Consider the following 18,928-nt stretch of genomic DNA (forward strand, 5'->3'; position numbering starts at 1 on the left):
GATGATCAGGCTTGATAGATATTTATAGATACGCCCTGCAAGATTTTTAACTGAATTCTTTTGGGGCGAGAATGAAATGCAGAATATTTTGCCTGTGTGTCTTAGTCAAACCCAGCTGAACTGCTTAAAAAACAAACCTTTATTTCTCACAGTTGTGGAGGCCGGAAGTCTGAGATCAAGATGGTGGCAGATCCAATATCTTGTTAGAATGTGTTTCCTGATTTGCAAATGGACGTCTTCTTCCTGTACCCTCACATGGCAGAGGGTCGAGAGAGGAAACAGGCTCTCCTGGCTTTTCTTTAAGGGCACTAATCTCATTCATGAGGGCTCCACCCTCATGACTGTCAACGTCCCAAAGGCCCTACCTCTTCCTCTGACATCAGGAATTAGGATATCAACATATGAATTTGTTTTGTTGGGGAGGACACAAATATTCAGTCCATAATGCCATGTTTCATGCACTGCAGAAAGGGGAAGAACCATCTGGCAATGAGGATACAGTCATACTCGCTTGTGTTCTGTAATTTAAAGGAGGGGGAGGAGATGATACTTTCCTTCTTCCCTTAGATCTTAAAGCAGAGTAAGGCTCTCTTTGCTTTATTCCTTATCTGTAAACAACGGGCAGTGATTCTTGGCTATAGAAGATAACTGGTACACAGAAGAAATGCAAGAGGCTACCATTCTTTTTGGGTATATTTACTGAAAAGGAGTAAATTAGGCAGCCTTGACTTCTACTTCACATTACATACGGCTATAAAGAAAGAAGTTGTCCTATGCATGCTCTGAGTGAAATAATTTTGCTTTAATTGTATCAGGATTTGGAATCACAAAACTATAGACAAACCTGTTGGTGTTACGCAGAGTACCAGTAATGGTCATAAAAGAAAGCTACAAGGGTCTCTCTTCTTAGATTAACCTTAACAGGCTCTTTTCCTGATTTGCCACCAAGTAAGATATTTCATTTAAATTCCTAAACTAAATCCTGCAAGGGTTTCCCCTTCTGTGTGAGGATTTCAGGGTGGTTTCTGCCTATCAATGACCTCAGAAGGAGGGAAACTCTGTTTCCAGGGGGAGACAGAATGCTTTCTGAGAGCAGACACTGTGCTTTATTTTCTCTGTTCCTCAACAGCAGAAAACCCAATGATTTAGAGAGATGGATATTCAATGACACGAGGATGATGAGTTGTCATTCTGTTCAACTTAAGACCCGATCTTCCAAAATTTTCTGTGAGGGTTTGGTTGTCTAGTATGTCAATACATAAATTCAGGTCACCATGTCTTAAAGGTCAACAACTGGCTAGGAAATGAAATGCATTTTGTACAGGGTTTTAAGTCTAAATGTTGTACTTTTAAAAATAATGCACCACACTGTGCTCTCCTTACCACTTCCTTCCTCTTGCTGCAAAGGAGCACAGCTTTGTCCATAATACAGATAATGCTCATTTCCCTCAAGAACTGAAAGAGTTTAAGTGAGCACTCCTTCAGTATTATTTGACAATAGGAAACAATTGGAGTTGTCTGTTATGTTTTAAAATGTTGTCCATATGAAACAAAAGATAAATGTACTACAATAGAATAAGTGGACACCTTTTGGACTTTGAAAAAGAGAAAACATGAAAATCCACATAGTAAAATCTGATCTTAAAAAAATCTAAAAAAAAAAAAAAAACAAGCACATAAAATCTGATCCTTTTTTATAATGTAGGTCTCATTTTGTCTTTATGTTCCTTGAATCATCAGCCATTTACCAAAATGCCAATAGCAATATTATTATATAGGAGGGATATTAATTTTAATCTTAATTCAGCTAGGATAAGCTATGTGAGCCAAATCTGTATTTCATGCAGTCCCCACAAATTTTCTGAAATATCAGAACAATAGGAAAGTGTCAGGTGTATTTCCTAAAATTGAACAAAATACAATTTAAAAGCTCTGAATCAAAAATCTCCCATCTTTAATGACAGTCTCTTCTAATACAGAAAAAAGTCTTCACAGGCAATGTCAAATACTGCAATCATATATTTTAATGACTATCTAAAATCTAAAATGATTTTATTATATCTGAAAAGAGAGGAATTGCTAAGATTTGATGGTTCACATGGGTCTTTCCTGACTGTGTCAAAAAATGTTTTCATATTTTGAATCTAAATATTGTTTCTTTCTCCACATTTTTTTTTAATACACAGAGGAAAAAAGGTACTCATTGATTGAATCTGTAATGAGTATTTGAAATTCTGGATGAAATCTGAAACACAGAATAAGCACTAAACACTGGATTTAGTCAGACCAAAGTATCCTGATTTGGATGTGTGTCCTCAATGCCTGGAACACAGTAGGTGTTCAATAAACATTTATTTAAAGAATGGACCACTGGACACTGTGGATTTTACTTTCTCTTGAGTCCTTCCATTTGTCTCCATTTCAATGTCACTTTCTTGGTTCTGGTCCTCATCGTCTCTGGTCTATTTACTCTTTGAGCCTCCTAAATTTTCTCTCTGCTTGCAGTCATGTTTTCTCTTATTCATTCTTTATTCTATAACCTTGATTTTTTAAAATCTGAAACTAGATCATAATAACAGCTAACATTTATTAATCCTTGGTATCTACTTATCACTTTACATGCATCATATGATGAAATTCTTGTAATAAAAGTAATAAGAGGACTTTATTTTTCCTGATTCTAGAGATGAGTAAACTAAAGCACACAGAAGTGGGCTTGGTAGGTTAAAGTCAGCTTGGCTATTGGTATCTACATTTAAGTGATATTACACCACCTGGTGTGTTAGGATAACTAATGATCTCAGTTTTCCTATAACTGTCTTAATTTAGCACTGAAAGTCTGGTGTCATAGGAAACCTCTCAGTGAAGCTGAGACAGTTGGTCACCCTACATATATTATAAGAATTTATGATAGTCTTGTGAGATTAAGAGTCACTTATGGTTTGTCTCCCTCCCAATCCCATCTTGTTTCATTTATTCTTCTACCCACTTAAGCCTCCATGTTGCATCACCACTTCCTCATATCAGGGAGATCATATGATAGTTATCTTTCTCTGCTTGACTTATTTCGCTAAGCATGATACGCTCTAGTTCCATCCATGTTGTCGCGAAAACAAACTGAGGGTTGCCGGGGGGAGGGGGTTTGGGAGAAGGGGGTGGGATTATGGACATTGGGGAGGGTATGTGATTTGGTGAGTGCTGTGAAGGGTGTAAACCTGGTGATTCACAGACCTGTACCCCTGGGGATAAAAATATATGTTTATAAAAATAAAAAATTTAAAAAAAAAAAAAAAAAAAGAATTTATGATAGTCAACTTTCCATCCCCCCAACTTTAGTGCTATTTCCTTTTTCTTTTACTTCACTATTACTATACATTTTATTTTTCCGTATGTTATAAGCCCCATACTATATTGCTGATATTTTTGTTTAAATAGTCAATTATTCTTAAAAGAGATTTAAATAATGGAAAAATCTTATATATTTTCTATGTTCATCAATCCTTTGTGTAGATCCAGAGTTCCATCTGGTATTCTTTTTGTTCTGCCTAAAGGATTTCCTTTAATATTTTTTTATAGTGTGAGTCTTCTGGTAATGATTATTTCAGCTTCTGCATATCTGAAATGTCTTTATTTTTATTTCATTTTGGAAAGAAAGTGAAATTGAAAGAAATAAAATTACAGTTTTTTCTTTTAATATTTTAAAACCTTTGTTCTATAGAATTCCTGCTTGCATCATTTCTTCTTTTATCCAGTTTTATTGAGATAAAATTGACATATAACATTGTATTAGTGCAAACTATAAAATATAATGATTTCATATATGTGTAAATTGCAAAGTGATTACCGTAGGAAGTTTAGTTAACACCAATCACTTCACATACCTACGTTTATTATTTCTTTTGATGAGAACTTTAAAAATCCACTCTTAGAATCTTTCAGATATGTGATACTGTATTGTTAACTGTAGTCATCATTCTGCACATTATATCTACAGAAGTTACTTTTAACTAGAAATGTGCACCGTTTCAACTTCAGCCATCCTTTCTCCCCCACTTCTGGCAAATATGAGTTCATCTTTATTATAAATGCTGTGGGATCCATACAGTATCTGTCTTACTTTGTCTGACCTTTTCACTGAACATAGTGCCTCTGTGGTCCATCTATGTTGTTTTTAATGGCAGGATTTCCTTCTTTCTCATGACCAAATAATATTTCTTTATCCATTCATCCGTTGGACACTCAGGTTGTTTCCATGTCTTGGCTATCATAAATAATGCTGCAATGAACACAGAGGTGCAGATATCTTTTTGAGATGGTGTTTTCATTTTCCTCAGATAAATACCCATAGATGGAATTACTGGATCATATGGTAGCTTTATTTTTAATTTTTTGCAGAAATTCTATATTGTTTTCCATACTTGTTGTACCAGTTTACACTCTAATTAGCAGTGCATAAGAGTTCCCTTTTCTCCATCCTCTCCCACACTTGCTATTTCTTGCCTTTTTGATGATAACCATTATAATATGTGGAGGTGGTATAGCTCACTCTGGTTTGGATTTGCATTTCTCTAAGGATGTCGAGCACCTCTTCGTGCATTGGTTGGCCATTTGTGTATCTTCGGAAAATGTCTATTCAAGTCTTCTGCTCATTTTTCTATTGTATTCTTTTATTTTTTTCAATTGAGCTGTTTGAGTTCTTTATCGATTTTGGATGTTAACATTTAATTATACATACGATTTGCAAATATTTCTCCTTTCCCACAGGTTGTCTTTTCACCTTGTTGCTGGTTTTCTTTGCTGTCCCAAAGCTATTTAGTTTGATGTAGTCCTGTTTGTTTATTTTTGCTTTTGTCAGCTTTGCTTTTAATTTCAAGTCCCAAAATATCATTGCCATGACCAATGTGTAGGAGTTTACCCTGTACATTTTTTACTAGGAGTTTTATGGTTTCAGATCTCATGTTCAAGTCTTTAATCAATTTGAGTTGGTTTTATGTGTATGATATAAGATAGGGGTTCAATTTCATAGTTTTGCATGTAGCTGTCCAGTTTTTCCAACATTTCCAACATTGAAAAGACTCTTCTCCTTCCGTTGTTTATTGGTTCTTTTGTTGTAAATTAATTGACCTTGTATGCATGGGTTTGTTTCTGGTCTCTTTATTCTATTCCACTGATCTCAGTGTCTGTTTTATGCCAGTACCAACAGTTTTCATTACTGCAGCTTTGTAATATAGGTTGAAGTTAGAGTGTGATGCCTCTAGCTTTGCTCTTTTTCTTAAGATTGCTTTGGCTATTTGGGGTCTCCTTTGGTTCCATACAAATTTTAGGTTTGTTCTACTTCTATGGAAAAAAAAAAAGCCATTGGAATTTTGATAGGGATTGCATTGAATCTGCAAGTAATTTCTGATTAGATGGATGCTACTGTAAATTTTTCTTTCTTGGGTATGGTTTTCTTCAATTCTTATAAATATTCTTGGAGTGTTTGTTTGTTTTTTCTGGATCATCTTTAAGTTACTTGTAAACAGTTTGATCCTTTCAGATCTTGATTTTAATGCCTGTCAGGTAGGATTAGAGCTATGTTCCGTCCAGTCATACTTTTCCCCCACTACCGAGGCAAGTCTCTTCTGGGTATTCCACTCAAAGTCCCATGAATAATAAAGTTTTTCTGTCTGGGTGGTGGGAACAAGCACTATTTCTGGCACACTGTAAATGCTGGACACTATTACCTCTGATCCTTTGAATGGTTCTTTTCCCAGCCCCTGAGAGTTTCCCTTTTTTGCATGTCCTCATGAACTCAGCTGACTTTGTAAATGGGATTCTCTGAGTCTGTCTTTGTTTCTTCTCCAATATTGTTCTGTGAACGCTAACTGCCTAGGTCTCCCTAGACCGTCAGTTTCATCTCCTCAATCAAGCAAGCCCTCTAGGTCTACCAGACCCCCAAGCAGCACTATTGCCTGGAAACTCTCTCAAGGCCCTATGCTGGGGCCATTGTAAGGCTGACCTCATTTTTTTGTTTTTCTCAAAATCGTAGTGTCTTATGAATCACCATTTCACCTACCTTTGTTTATTGGCTGTTTCAGGTGGAGGCTAAGTCTGGTTCCTGCTCCTATATTTTGGCTATAAGTGTGAGTCCAACACGTGTTAAATAAAGATCATAAAATGTTTGTTCTACTTTCAGGTTGCCCTACATATTAGTACAGAAATTTAGTGTGACTTTTCACATGTTTCTGAACTTAATCCAGAATTGTTTTAACTTCGGCTACAAAACTTATGTTTTTCCTCATGTAGATGTGACATAAATAAAAGAACTAAAAATGAAATGATTAACTACAAAGATTTGCTATTTAACAGGATTGAGGTACACAAAGTAGTGCTCTATTTGCTTATTTATGTCCATTTTACCAGTAGCTTCACTGGCATTTTGAAATAGTTAGATTTAATTGTGCAAAAACATTTTAGACCATCTGTCTAAGTGTGATCTAGTTAGATAATAAAATAATAACTCTTCTGAATGGCTAATACCCATTTACATAGATAGAATTTTATGACCTGCATAATTCAACTTATTTGAGTTCAACCAACATTTACTCGGTGCATTCTATGTGCTAGACACTGAGCCAACTCTAGAGACACAGATGAATAATAAATAGCCTCTGCCTTAGAGGAGCTCATAGGGAGGCAGAACTGATAAGTGAGTTGACAATGTGATAAGTGCTACAATTACACTAATTGTGAGTTGCCATGAGAACCCTGAGGTGAAGCAACTCACACAGCTCAAGAAGATGTAATGGTCGGTTGTGATTGAGAAGGGAGAGCTGATGCAATGGGGTACCTGCTCCTTTCTTTCTTCCTTGCTGGAAGAGTCCTGATTTAATGATGGTATTTACTCTCCCTCTCTCTTGCTGGACACAGAAAGTGAATGTTCACAAGTCTAATCCAATCATTGTCAAACATTGTACTTTTGTGCTTATGCTTACTACCTTTTTAAAAAAGATTTTATTATTTATTTGAAAGAGAGACAGAGAGAGCACAAGCAAGGAAACGGACAAAAGGAGAGGGAGAGAGAGAAGCAGACTACAAGCTGAGCACAGAGCCCTACTTGGCGCTTGATCCCAGGACCTTGAGATCATGACTTCAGCTGAAGTCAAAAGCTTAACTGACTGAGCCACATAGTTGTCCCTAGTTGGCCAGTGGATCTGGCAGCTTCAGTGCTTACTCTCAATACTGGTTTGGATGAGGGCCTGTGACATGACCTTGGAGAGGGAGGTTTAAGAATTATTCTACAGATGCGACTCTAAATAGACTTTTCTCCTGATAGAAGGAGACATCCTAAGAGAAACTTCTTTCCTGTCTTTGATCACAACTGTGTGACAACATACCTGAGAGGTGACATCTATGTTGTGATGAAGCAAGGACAGCCTGAGAATGTGAGCTCTAATAGGCTGAAACTAGAATAGTAGAGATAGGAAATTTGGGTCTTTGTTACATATATACTTATAACATAGTGTTGCTGAATAACAAACCTGGAATCTTCTATATCTATCATTTTTTCTTTTTGTTATATGAGATAATAAGTCCTTATTATTTAAGCCTCTTTCAGCTATTTCATAACTTGGAGTCAAAAGCATCCTAACTGATATAAAGAAGTGAAGCTTGAGTATTGTCTTTAAGGACCCTGAGAGTTAGCTGGAGCCAGGAGAGTGAGAGAAGCCCACCTAAAGCAGGGGGAAGGGCTTATGGAAAATCTTAGAAATACGAAGGGACATGGGATACTTGGGAAAGCATAGGCAATTCTGTAGTAGATGGTTGTGCTAATTTAGATTTTTTCCTTTGGGTATCTTTTGCACATAGTCAGCATCCAATTGCTATTTGTTGCCTGATTGCTTTTACAATTGTTTTAAATTACATGAAATTCAGCCAAGAATACCTATTATTGTGCCAGGGATTTTTCAGGCACATACGGTAGAATCTGACTCTTGTTTGTGGTGATACCCATCCTAACTGCCTTCTAGAATGCTAAAAACTAAAAACAACCCTTTCCAGATGCTCTTGAGAAGGTTATGATTGATTTTCCATCAGCAACATAAAATGACTCAAGACTTTGACTTAGAAAGGCATCTTGATGGGGAAAGAAGCAGAATATGAGGCCTGGTATTGCATGTGTGAATGTGGTTCAAGTGATGTGTGCAAAGATCTGGCCGCTCCAGTGTCTCCCAGATTGTGGGAGAGGCAGCAGTCATCTTGGTGACTCACAACAACGGTGATGTAGCGGGAATTATTCCTGGAAGCTCAGCTGGAATCTGTTTCTTCAGCCCTCCCCTAAATGTTGTGTCATGTATATCCTGTATTTAATTCTCTTTGTATAAGCTAACTAAAGTGGGTTCCATGTCTGCGTTTAGGAACCCCGGCTGACAGGAAATGTGAGACACAGCTCTGCAGCTCAAAGACCTTAGGGACCGGTGGAGCAGGTCAGAATAATTTTGCTCTGGAATTACAGGATTACAATTTGTATTTCAATTAATACTTTCTATAGCAATTTTAAAGGGCTTCTGAAATATTTATAGGGCTTTTATTATGTGTTCTGACAGATGAGGGAATTGAGGCACCTGGGAAGGTCAGTGAGACAGAAATAAAGTTAGTGATCACTGAGACTAGAATTCAGGTCTTATAACCCCTGGTCTAGTGCTTTTTCCTCTAAGTGGTCATTTGGAAAATGGGCTGTTCTACAGAGAACCCTACTGGAACTATGCTTTTGTATTACTGAAAAATCGTCATACCGTCAGACTTTCTTAACAGAAAAGCTGGCCCCACTGACACATGGGTGAAAAGCTCCATGGCCCATTACTCGTCTTTTGAACCATCTTGTTTCACTTTAATAGCGTGTTTAATGGAAACCCATCAGCTAAATGAGAAGTATGTCAAGCATTACTATCACTTCCTCTACTACCTTCTTAGAGATCATTAGGTGGTTCCATAAGTGTAATGGAAACATTTGTATTGACAAAAGAAAAATGAAAAGTTGCTCTGAAAGTTCAGATAAATCCTTAATGTATGTTTGATGAGGATATACAAAAGCTGTGGTAAAAAAGTTTCTAATTGCACACTATCCTAATGTAAATTTTCAAGGAAAAAATGGCTCGATTTTTCATACTGTGTTTTGCTTCTTCAACAAAGAGGTATTAATTGTTCTTCCTAGAATTGCTAGAGGTGCTAAAGATAGTTATAATAAAGGTTGACAATAGGAAAAAGATGTGGGCTACGTATAAAGAGAATACACAGGCCTGTGCAGTCTGAATTGAGCAGCCCAATCTGGTGCTCTGCCAGCTAACCACAATTACCTATTTCGACAATAGGAATTGCAGAAAGATGTGTTTTAGCTGTAAAGTAAACATAATATACTTGACTGAGCCCTTTCTATTAAAAGGCAGATTAGGAAGACTGACAATTGATTTTATCCTTCCCCATCATGCTATCAGCTTCTCACTTTCTACCACTTCCCATTTCTTCTTCTTTCCCCTGCCCCTTTCCACATATGAGATTCATGCATGATGAATGAAGTACGACTCTTGCTCAGGGCAGATTATGAATACTGCTGACACTCTGATAGTCACATATGTGTGAAAATATGAGAAGGTACCTGGGTCGCTCAGTGGGTTCAGCATCTGCCTCTGGTTCAGGCCATGGTCCTAGGGTCCTGGGATCAAGCCCAGCGTCTGGGATCCCTGTGGGGCAACTGTTTCTCTCTCTCTCCTCTGCCCCTCTCTTCTGCCCCCCCCCTCCACTGCTCTTCCTCTCCCTCCCTTGAGAGCTCGCTCTCTCTCAAATAAATACATAAAATCTTTAAAATCTTTAAAAAAATATGAGAGGTCAAAGAAATATCATATGGGGGCGCCTGGGTGGCTCAGTGGGTTAAAGCCTCTGCCTTCGGCTCAGGTCATGATCCCAGGGTCCTGGGATCGAGCCCCGTGTTGGGCTCTCTGCTCAGCAGGGAGCCTGCTTCCTCCTCTCTCTGACTCCCTCTCTGCCTACTTGTGGTCTCTGTCTGTCAAATAAATAAATAAATAAATAAATAAATAAATAAATAAAAGAAATATCATATGTATGCATAAATTAACTGCACGTCTCTGTGTCTTCTGACAATACGTGCAACATCTTTTAGTGTGGTGGGTTGTGAAAGTAATAGCTATCATTTATTGAGACTCACTGTAGTTCAGATATTTTATGTACTAAGTATGTATTTCTCAATAGCTTCTGTGATAGTTACTATCATTATCATTATTATTTTACATCTCAAGAATCTATGGATTCTTGACTTATGGTCCTAAAATTACATCATTGTGGAGTCTCCATATCTGTGCTCTTGGTCACAAAACTGTACTTACTATGCTAAGCTTACTAGCAAATGGGCTCCAAATGAATTCAGTAAAGTTGCAGGATATAAAATCAACATTTCAAAAATCAGTTGTGTTTCTTTATACTACAAAAACTATCTGAAAGTGAAATAGAAAAAGCAATCCCATTTACAATAGCATCAAAACAATAAAAAACTTAGGAAAAAACTTTAACGAAGGAGGTGAAAGACCTGTACACTAAAGGACATCAATGAAAGAAACGGAAGGAGACACAAATAAATGGAAAGATATCCCCTGTTCTTGATTGGAACAGTTAATATTATGAAGATGCTCATATTCCCCAAAGTGATCTACAGATCCAATGCAATCCCTATCAAAATTCCAGTGGCATTTTTCACAGAAATGGAATAAACAATCCTAAAATTTGTATGGAACCATAAAAGACCACAAGTCACCAGAGCAATCTTCAGAAAAAGAACAAAGCTGGAGGTACCACACTTTCTGATTTCAAACTATATTACAAAGCTGTAGTAATCAAATAGTATGTTACTAGACGAAAAACAGGTGCATAGACTAGTGGATCGTATTAGAAAGCCCAGAAATAAACCTATGTATATATGGTCAACTAATTTTTTTTTATTGATGGCACTAGTTTATTTCCCTCTTAGAAGACCAGTTGTAACCAAATGAAGTAAACATAACCTCAAGATTTTATTGTCTTCATAATATAATATGAAGCTTAGAACTAGATCACTTGGCCCTTTCTCTTTTTATCTCCTCCCAGTTCAAAATGCTTGGATCTCTTTAGAGCCAGCATTCTCTTAGATCTGCCATTGGGCTCAACACATTCAGGCCTCAGCACAATCTTCTCTGTAGTTTTAGCCTTTTTTCCAGAAAACTGGCTTAGTCTGCCCACCATAGCCACTCTACTTCCTGTCATAATGCCACTTTCCCTGGGCATAAAGAGAATCTTTGCCTTTCTTATACTGTGTCACTTTGTGGGGCCATACTTCTTGCAGAAGGTCCGGTGGGTTTTAGGAACATTCACAATGTTTGCAGGCAAAAAAAACTAAAATGAACAAATGGAGCTACATCAAACCACAGAGCTTCTGCACAGCAAAGGAAAAAATAAATGTAAAAGACAACCTACTGAATGGGAAAAAAATATTTGCAGACCAAAAGTTAAGGGGTTAATATCCAGAATACATAAAGAACTCATACAAACCTCAATAACAAAAAAGCAAATTAATTCATTTTTAAAAATGAGTTAAAGGATCTGAATAAAATATTTTTTCTATAGAAGACATACAAATGACCAAAGATACATGAAAAGGTGCTGAAGGGGCACCTGGGTGGCTCAGTGGATTAAAGCCTCTGCCTTCAGCTCAGGTCATGGTCTCAGGGTTCTGGGATAGAGCCCCTCATCGGGCTCTATGCTCAACGGGGAGCCTGCTACCCCCACCCCTACTCTGCCTGCCTCTCTGCCTACTTGTGATCTCTCTCTCTCTGTCAAATAAATAAATAAAATCTTAAAAAAAAAAAGCCTCTGCTTCAGCTCAGTTCCTGATCCCAGGGTCCTGGAATTGAGCCCCACATCGGGCTCTCTGCTCGGCAGGGAGCCTGCTTCTCCCTCTCTCTCTGCCTACCTCTCTGCCTACTTGTGATCTCTGTCTGTCAAATAAATAAAATAAAATATTTAAAATGAAAAAAAGAAAAGGTGCTGAACACTACTAATCATCCGAGAAATATAAATCAAGTCACATCACAATAAGCTATTGCCTCACACCTGTTAGGATGGCCATTGTCAAAAAGAAAAGAGATAACAAGTATTGGCAAGAATGTGGAGAAATTGTTGGTGGGAATGTAAACTGGTACAGCCATTATGGAAAACAGTATGTCAGATTCTCAAAAAATTAAAAATGTAATTACCATATGATCCAACAATTCCACTCCTGGGTATATATCTGAAAAAAATGAAATCGTATCTTGATATATCTGCACCCTCATGCTCACTGCCACATTATTCACAATAGCCAAGAAATAGAAACAACCTAAATGCCCTTTGATGAAAGAATAAAGAAAATGGGAAACACACACACACACACACAGACACACGAATATTACTTAGTTTTAAAAAAGAAGGCAATCCTCCCATTTGCAACAACATGGATGGGACTTGAAAGTTTTATGCTGAACTGAATAAGTAAGACAAAGAAAGACAAATACTATATGGTATCACTTGCATGTAGATTTACAAAAAAGCCAGCCTCATGGAGACAGAGAATAGATTGGTGATTGCTAGGAGGTTGAGGGGATGGGGTATATGGGAAGATGTAGGTGAAAGGGTATAAGCTTTCAGTTATAAGAAGAATGAATTCTGAGAATCGAATGCACAGCATGGTGCCTATCATTAATGATACAGCATTATATACTGGAAAGTTGCTCAGAGCAGATCTTAAAGGTCCTCACCACAAAAACAAACAAAACAACAAAACTATGTGAGGTGATGGATGGGTTAATCACCTTGGTCTTGGTAATCATTCCACAATGTCTGTGTATATCAAGTCATCATGTCATACAACTTTAAATATCCACAATTATATTTGTCAATTATTCATCAATAAACTTAGGAATGAAAAATCAAAAAAAAAAATCCAACAACAACAAATTGGCTCCAAAGAACTCCTTATTAATCAATAACTACTGCCATTTCTGGGGAGGAGTAAATGACACAAGGGAAGCCAATGAGAGCAGAATATTGTAAAACAAGCTTTCATTTATTGGTTTCTTAAATATTATTTCCTGAATGCCTGTGTCATAGAGTCACAGAAGGACAGACATAGCTCCTGCAGATAAGGAATTAGCCTTAGGAGATGGGTGTGTGACTCAATGGTTACAATGAGAATATTGCTATGGGAGATGTGGATTAGGTACGATGGGAGATCAGAGGTGCTTGTAGGAGACAGGAAGGACTTCATAGAGATGGCCACGTATAAGCAAGATTTGAAAGAAAAATAGGATGTTGTCAGTGGACATGACAAGAGAAGGCATGGCTTATGTTTGGGGAACAATTACTTTAGCATTGTGAGGAGTCAGGCAGTATTTGGGCAGGGATATGGGGTGAAATGAGGTTAGATAGGTATTTAAGGGCCATATCATCTAAGGAATACAAAGGAGTATGCTTTTTTTTAAAACATTTTTTTTAAGAATTTTATTTATTTATTTGACAGAGAGAGATCACAAGTAGGCAGAGAGGCAGGCAGAGAGAGAGGAAGGGAAGCAGGCTCTCCGCTGAGCAGAGAGCCCGATGTGGGACTCGATCCCAGGACCCTGAGATCATGACCTGAGCCGAAGGCAGTGGCTTAACCCACTGAGCCACCCAGGCGCCCTAAAACACATTTTTATTATGGTAACATATACATGATACAAGCTGTACCATTGTAACCATTTTTAAGCACATAATTCAGTGGTTTTAAGGGTATTTATAATGATGTGCAACTATCACCACCATCCATCTCCAGAACTTTCATCTTGCAAAACTGATACTCTGTACCTATTGAACAGTAACTCCCCATTTTCCCTTCCTTCGTCCCCTGACAACCACCATTCTACTTTTAGTTTCTAATGATTTAGACTACTCTCAACAATTCATGTAAGTGGAATCCTATTGTATTTGTCCCTTTTGTGACTGGCTTATTTCGCTTAGCATGATGTCGTTAACTTTCATCCATGTTGTAGCATGTATAAGAATTTCCTTCCTTATTAAGGCTGAGTCATATTCCATTGTTCATATATGAAACATTTTGCTTATCCATTCATCCATCAGTCAACAGTTGGGCTGTTTCATATCCCACTGTGAATAATGCTGCTCTGAACATGGATATACAAATATCTCTTCAAGATCCTTCTTTCAATCCTCTTGGACATATAACCCAATGCGGAACTGCTGGATCATATTGTAATTCTCTTTGTGATATTTTTAAGGAACCATCATGCTGTTTTTCCCAGTGTTTGTACAAAGGTAAGGAGTATATATTTTCATCTCACCTGTGAAAGGGTCAAATAAAATACTGTGACTAGAATAGAGTTCTGGTCATGTTTACATGTTGTCAGGGTCTGATGGTGGAAAATGCTGTAGAAGGAGATTAGAGACAGGGAGAGAATTGCTGGGGTATCTGAACCAGGGAGGAGCAGTAGGGAATGGGGATCATCGGACTTTTTTGAGTGCTATTTAGGCTGTAATTTCTAGGACTGAGTTTAATTGATGAGTTAAAGAGAGTAGGAGGAATCTGGAATGACTCCAGGGGGTTCTAACTCTGACAAGTGGTTCAATGGTGTGTTGATGCCATCAACAAAGAGAGGCAAACAAGGGTGGGGAGAAGGTTTGGGGGCTAGTGAGCTCAGATTTTTAAATGTTGCTCGTGAGGATCTAGATGGATATCCAGGAAGTAATACCTGGCCCACAGTTAGGTAACCCTAAGATACCATTCACGCACCATCTCTAGTGACCTCTCTACTTAAGCATATTCTGAATGAGACTGCTCTTCATTGGACTGTTAAACAGACTGTCTTGTTAACTGTTGTAAATATCACATCTAACAAACAATAGATGTTCAACAATTATTTGTTGAATAAATACATGACCTTGAACATAAGAATGTGGTCTAAGGTGAATATGAAACTTTGAAAGTCAACAAGTTCATTGACAAATGAAGCTTTTTGTATCAGTGAGGTTCACAGCAAGAAGCAAATGGGCTTCACTGATTATAATTTAATTGTTCACAAAGACATAAGCATGATTAGGGGAAGCCGAGCTGATTACAGGAGTAGAGGGAAGAAATAGTTTTACTAGAGTTAGAAGGGCTGGAGTGGTGGAAGAAGGGTGGTTTGGCAAGAGATACAGTTATAAAGGTAATGACCCAGCCAGCCCTGGAGCACAAGAAGGGAGAGAAATATCTTAGTCTCTCTTTTCTCTTGTCCTCTGACCTCTTGCTGATGCCATCTATTGGTGGAATCCACTGGAAGGAAAGGACATCAGTGATAGAGCCCATAGCAGTTCCTCTCTGTGAAGCATGCAATGTAGGAAGATGTATGTCATGGAAGAGGCTACTTGTCCATGGTGACATTTTCCTTAGTACCCAGAGAAGATAATATTGGTTTCATTTCTGAACACTTATTTAGGATAATTAGCCGTGGATTTCCATAAGCAGCCAGCTTCTGGAATACCCTTTCAGTGGTCTTCTTGGAGTGGTCTCCTTTTGAGCATGGAAAACATCCTTTACTGTGGCGCCATTGTTTTGTTCATGTCTTCAAATGGCTGACCTTGTCAGGTAAGTGCCAGGAAAAGGACATCCCCTTAGATGCTTGACCCACTGAGAGATAAGTACCGCATTCATCCTTCCTGATGAATTTCTTTTTTAGAACCGATTGTCCCTTGAGGGGTCAATTCTGATTTCAAACTCTTCCCACGCTAGATACAACTTGGGCCAAATAGCCAAGGCTTCCCCAGCACATGATGAGGGCAAGGCATAGGATCAGACCCAGTTCTGTTCACCAAATTTCTCCACTCAGGAATGTGAGGAAACCCGTTTCTGAGACTTTTTCTGTCCCTTCATCTTGTCCAATTCTTTCTCCCTCTGGATGGTTAAGTAACAAGAATTCTAAATCAGGACATCAGAGCACATTCAATTTTTGGCTAATTACTGAGTTGATGTCAGTACTCAGATCGGCTTTTCATATCTCAGGGATAATAAATGTTTGTCACCGTCTTCCTCTTACAACAGCAACTGAACAATCTCAGGAGAAAGCTTTCCCTTGTCATTGTGCTCCTTACCCCTCCTAAATTGTTCACCGTTTCAGACATTTCCCTGAGAACAATAACAGAGCCGCTCTGTAATAAGGCAATTCTTAGGAGGGTTATTATACCAGATGAGACAGCCACCTCTCACTCTGTTTAATTTTGTAGTTATTCAACACTGAAGAGAAATTTCCTGATCCTCTTTCATATTGATTAAGCACAGCATAATTAAGGGAGAATGAAAGATAGCTGACTTATCCAATTTATAAATTTAATTTTATCTAAACCACACATTCGCAATGGTAAGATAAAACAGAAGATGAAAGTGTGTGTGTGTGTGTGTGTGTGTGTAAAGTAAAACAACAACAAAAAAAGAGTAATATTTTGGAGCACCAGGCCTGAGTCTTAACTCATTCTTTTCTCAAGAGCCCATCTAGCAAAGTAGGATAGGCAACAAAATTCAATCACTTGGAGTGAATTTAGAGTGTATCTCCATACCCTCTTCCCATACTGGATTTAGATACTGTTTGATTGACTGCCTGTCCCATGGAAGGAAAATGCTATTAGATTTCACTCCTCTAAAGATATGTTCCTTCTTTATCACAAATTCCAAGGTTCACTTTTTACTAGGACTTCTGGAGCAATGGTAAAATGTCACTTTCAACTCTGATGGCTTTTCTGCGTGAGTTTAATATGACAAAGAACACTGAACAGATTCACCCCGTGCCCTAAGTTTACCATGGACAACACAATTATAGACCAGTGGGAGAAGAATTCATTGAGCTCTTGCCCAACATTCCTTCTGGGCCAAGGAAAGAAGAGTTGCTGGTCTGTTGCCTTTTATTTCTTATTTATACTGGGCCTTTTCCAGATGGCCATGACTTTGCTCTGTTGGCCCCGCTGGCCTCAAGGACATTGTGAAGAGCAGTAAACTTTTTTGGGGTGAGTTCTCTCATTCCTCTGCCACACGCCCAGTGGTGACCGTAAATACATATGGGGGCATTTTGACCTACCTATAAAACTATTCAATCTTTCCATAATGAGAAATGATGGAAAAACAGGGAACAGTGTTAGTTTGGGCCCTAAGGCATTTTTCTAAGTCAGTTTTAATCAGTAGGGAACTAGTTCCATTGAGAAAAATCTTGAATCAGAAAAATTTTCTAGGAAATATGTTTAATTGATTTTCCTAATGAAAGTTGGAAATCTAGAGCAAAAGATAACTAGTGTCAGTCAGAACCTTGGAGCTGATAAGCCACAACTCAGTAATGCTTCTGATTCGCTCATGCGTTTTGCGGGATGAGAATTCGTACATCTACAAAGTTTTCAGGGTAATTATAGCACAGTTTACATCAACACATAATTCACCATTTCCAATTACCAAAATAATTGGGCCACAATATGGTCAGCCCAGATAATTTTAGCATTCATATCAAATTGACCTTTAACTAGTGATTTGAGGACTCTGTGATCAGCTTCTATGGCAACAGGGAAAATACTACTGAATTGTGATGTATTCGGTCGAGCTTTATAAGCAGTGTGGCAAAGTGCTATTAAAAATGCCTATTTGCAGAGGCACCTGGGTGGCTCAGTTGGTTAAGTGACTGCCTTTGGCTCAGGTCGTGATCCCGGGGTCCTGGGATGGAGTCCCTCACTGGGTTCCCTGTTCATCCGGGAGTGTGCTTCTCCCTCTGCCCCGCCGCCTCCAACTTGTGCTCTCTCTCTCACAAAAACAAATAAATAAAGTCTTTAAAAAATGGCTCTTTGCAGAAAGGCACAAAAATGTTGGCAATTGTCCATATTAACCCTGCTCAAGTGCAGAGCATCACATAGTTTCCTTTAAACCATTAAGACTGTGATCGTTTTTAAGTAAAATAGACCCTTACTTGAGACATAGTCTCTTTAGCAGATTCTCTTTGTTTTTCAGCCAATTAATTAATGTTTTGAACACCTAAATTTCCCACAAACATTCTCAATTGAGTTTCATTTTTATTCTGCTTTTACAAATTCAGGTATAAAATGCATGCATATTATTAGTATCGTTTTCAAAAATTGTACTTTGGTTCATTTTGAATAGCTATATATTTTCCCCCAAGTTTGGGTAGAATCTTTCTGCATCTGGATTGGAGCATAGATCAAATAAAATCTGTGTGTAAAACAGAAAAAAATAAAATGAAATCCGTGTGTGAACACACTGCCACAACTTGTCAAAAATGTTGCTACCTCCATCACCATTGTCATACTCCTTACCATGAATTACAGGAGAGTAAAAAAATTCCTAAGTAAATTGAACTTATTTTTCACACATCTAAGCATGCTCACAACCTAGATTTTTGCATGCTTTTGAAAAACTACTCTTATCAGAATGATTTCATATTAACGTTCTTCTTTTCTGCAAAATTATCTGTAGCTGATCTTACCAATGAGACATGTACAAAGACCACTGCAATCCTTCTCAAGTATCATATTGTTTGGTTATATTTTAATTGTGTTATCTATTTTTTGGAGGAGGAGGAGGAGGGAGAGTATCTGAAATTTTATTTTTAGATTGTAACATTTGTTCAGGGTTTTATTTTTCTATTTCTATTTCTATACTTTTCATATGAAGTATAACATTGTGAGAACCACATTTCCTGATTCTATTCCAGCCCTGATAATATTTCATCTAAGATATAGGACAGCTTTTTCTGTCTCTTGGGGACGATGGGAACCATGAATAGTAAACTACTTAGTAGTTCCGGGAGGGTAAGTGCTTCTTTCTAGCTCTGCTGTACAGCATAGGTTC

This window comes from Mustela nigripes, chromosome 3 (genome assembly GCF_022355385.1).
Source record: "Mustela nigripes isolate SB6536 chromosome 3, MUSNIG.SB6536, whole genome shotgun sequence".
Taxonomy (NCBI): Eukaryota; Metazoa; Chordata; class Mammalia; order Carnivora; family Mustelidae; genus Mustela; species Mustela nigripes.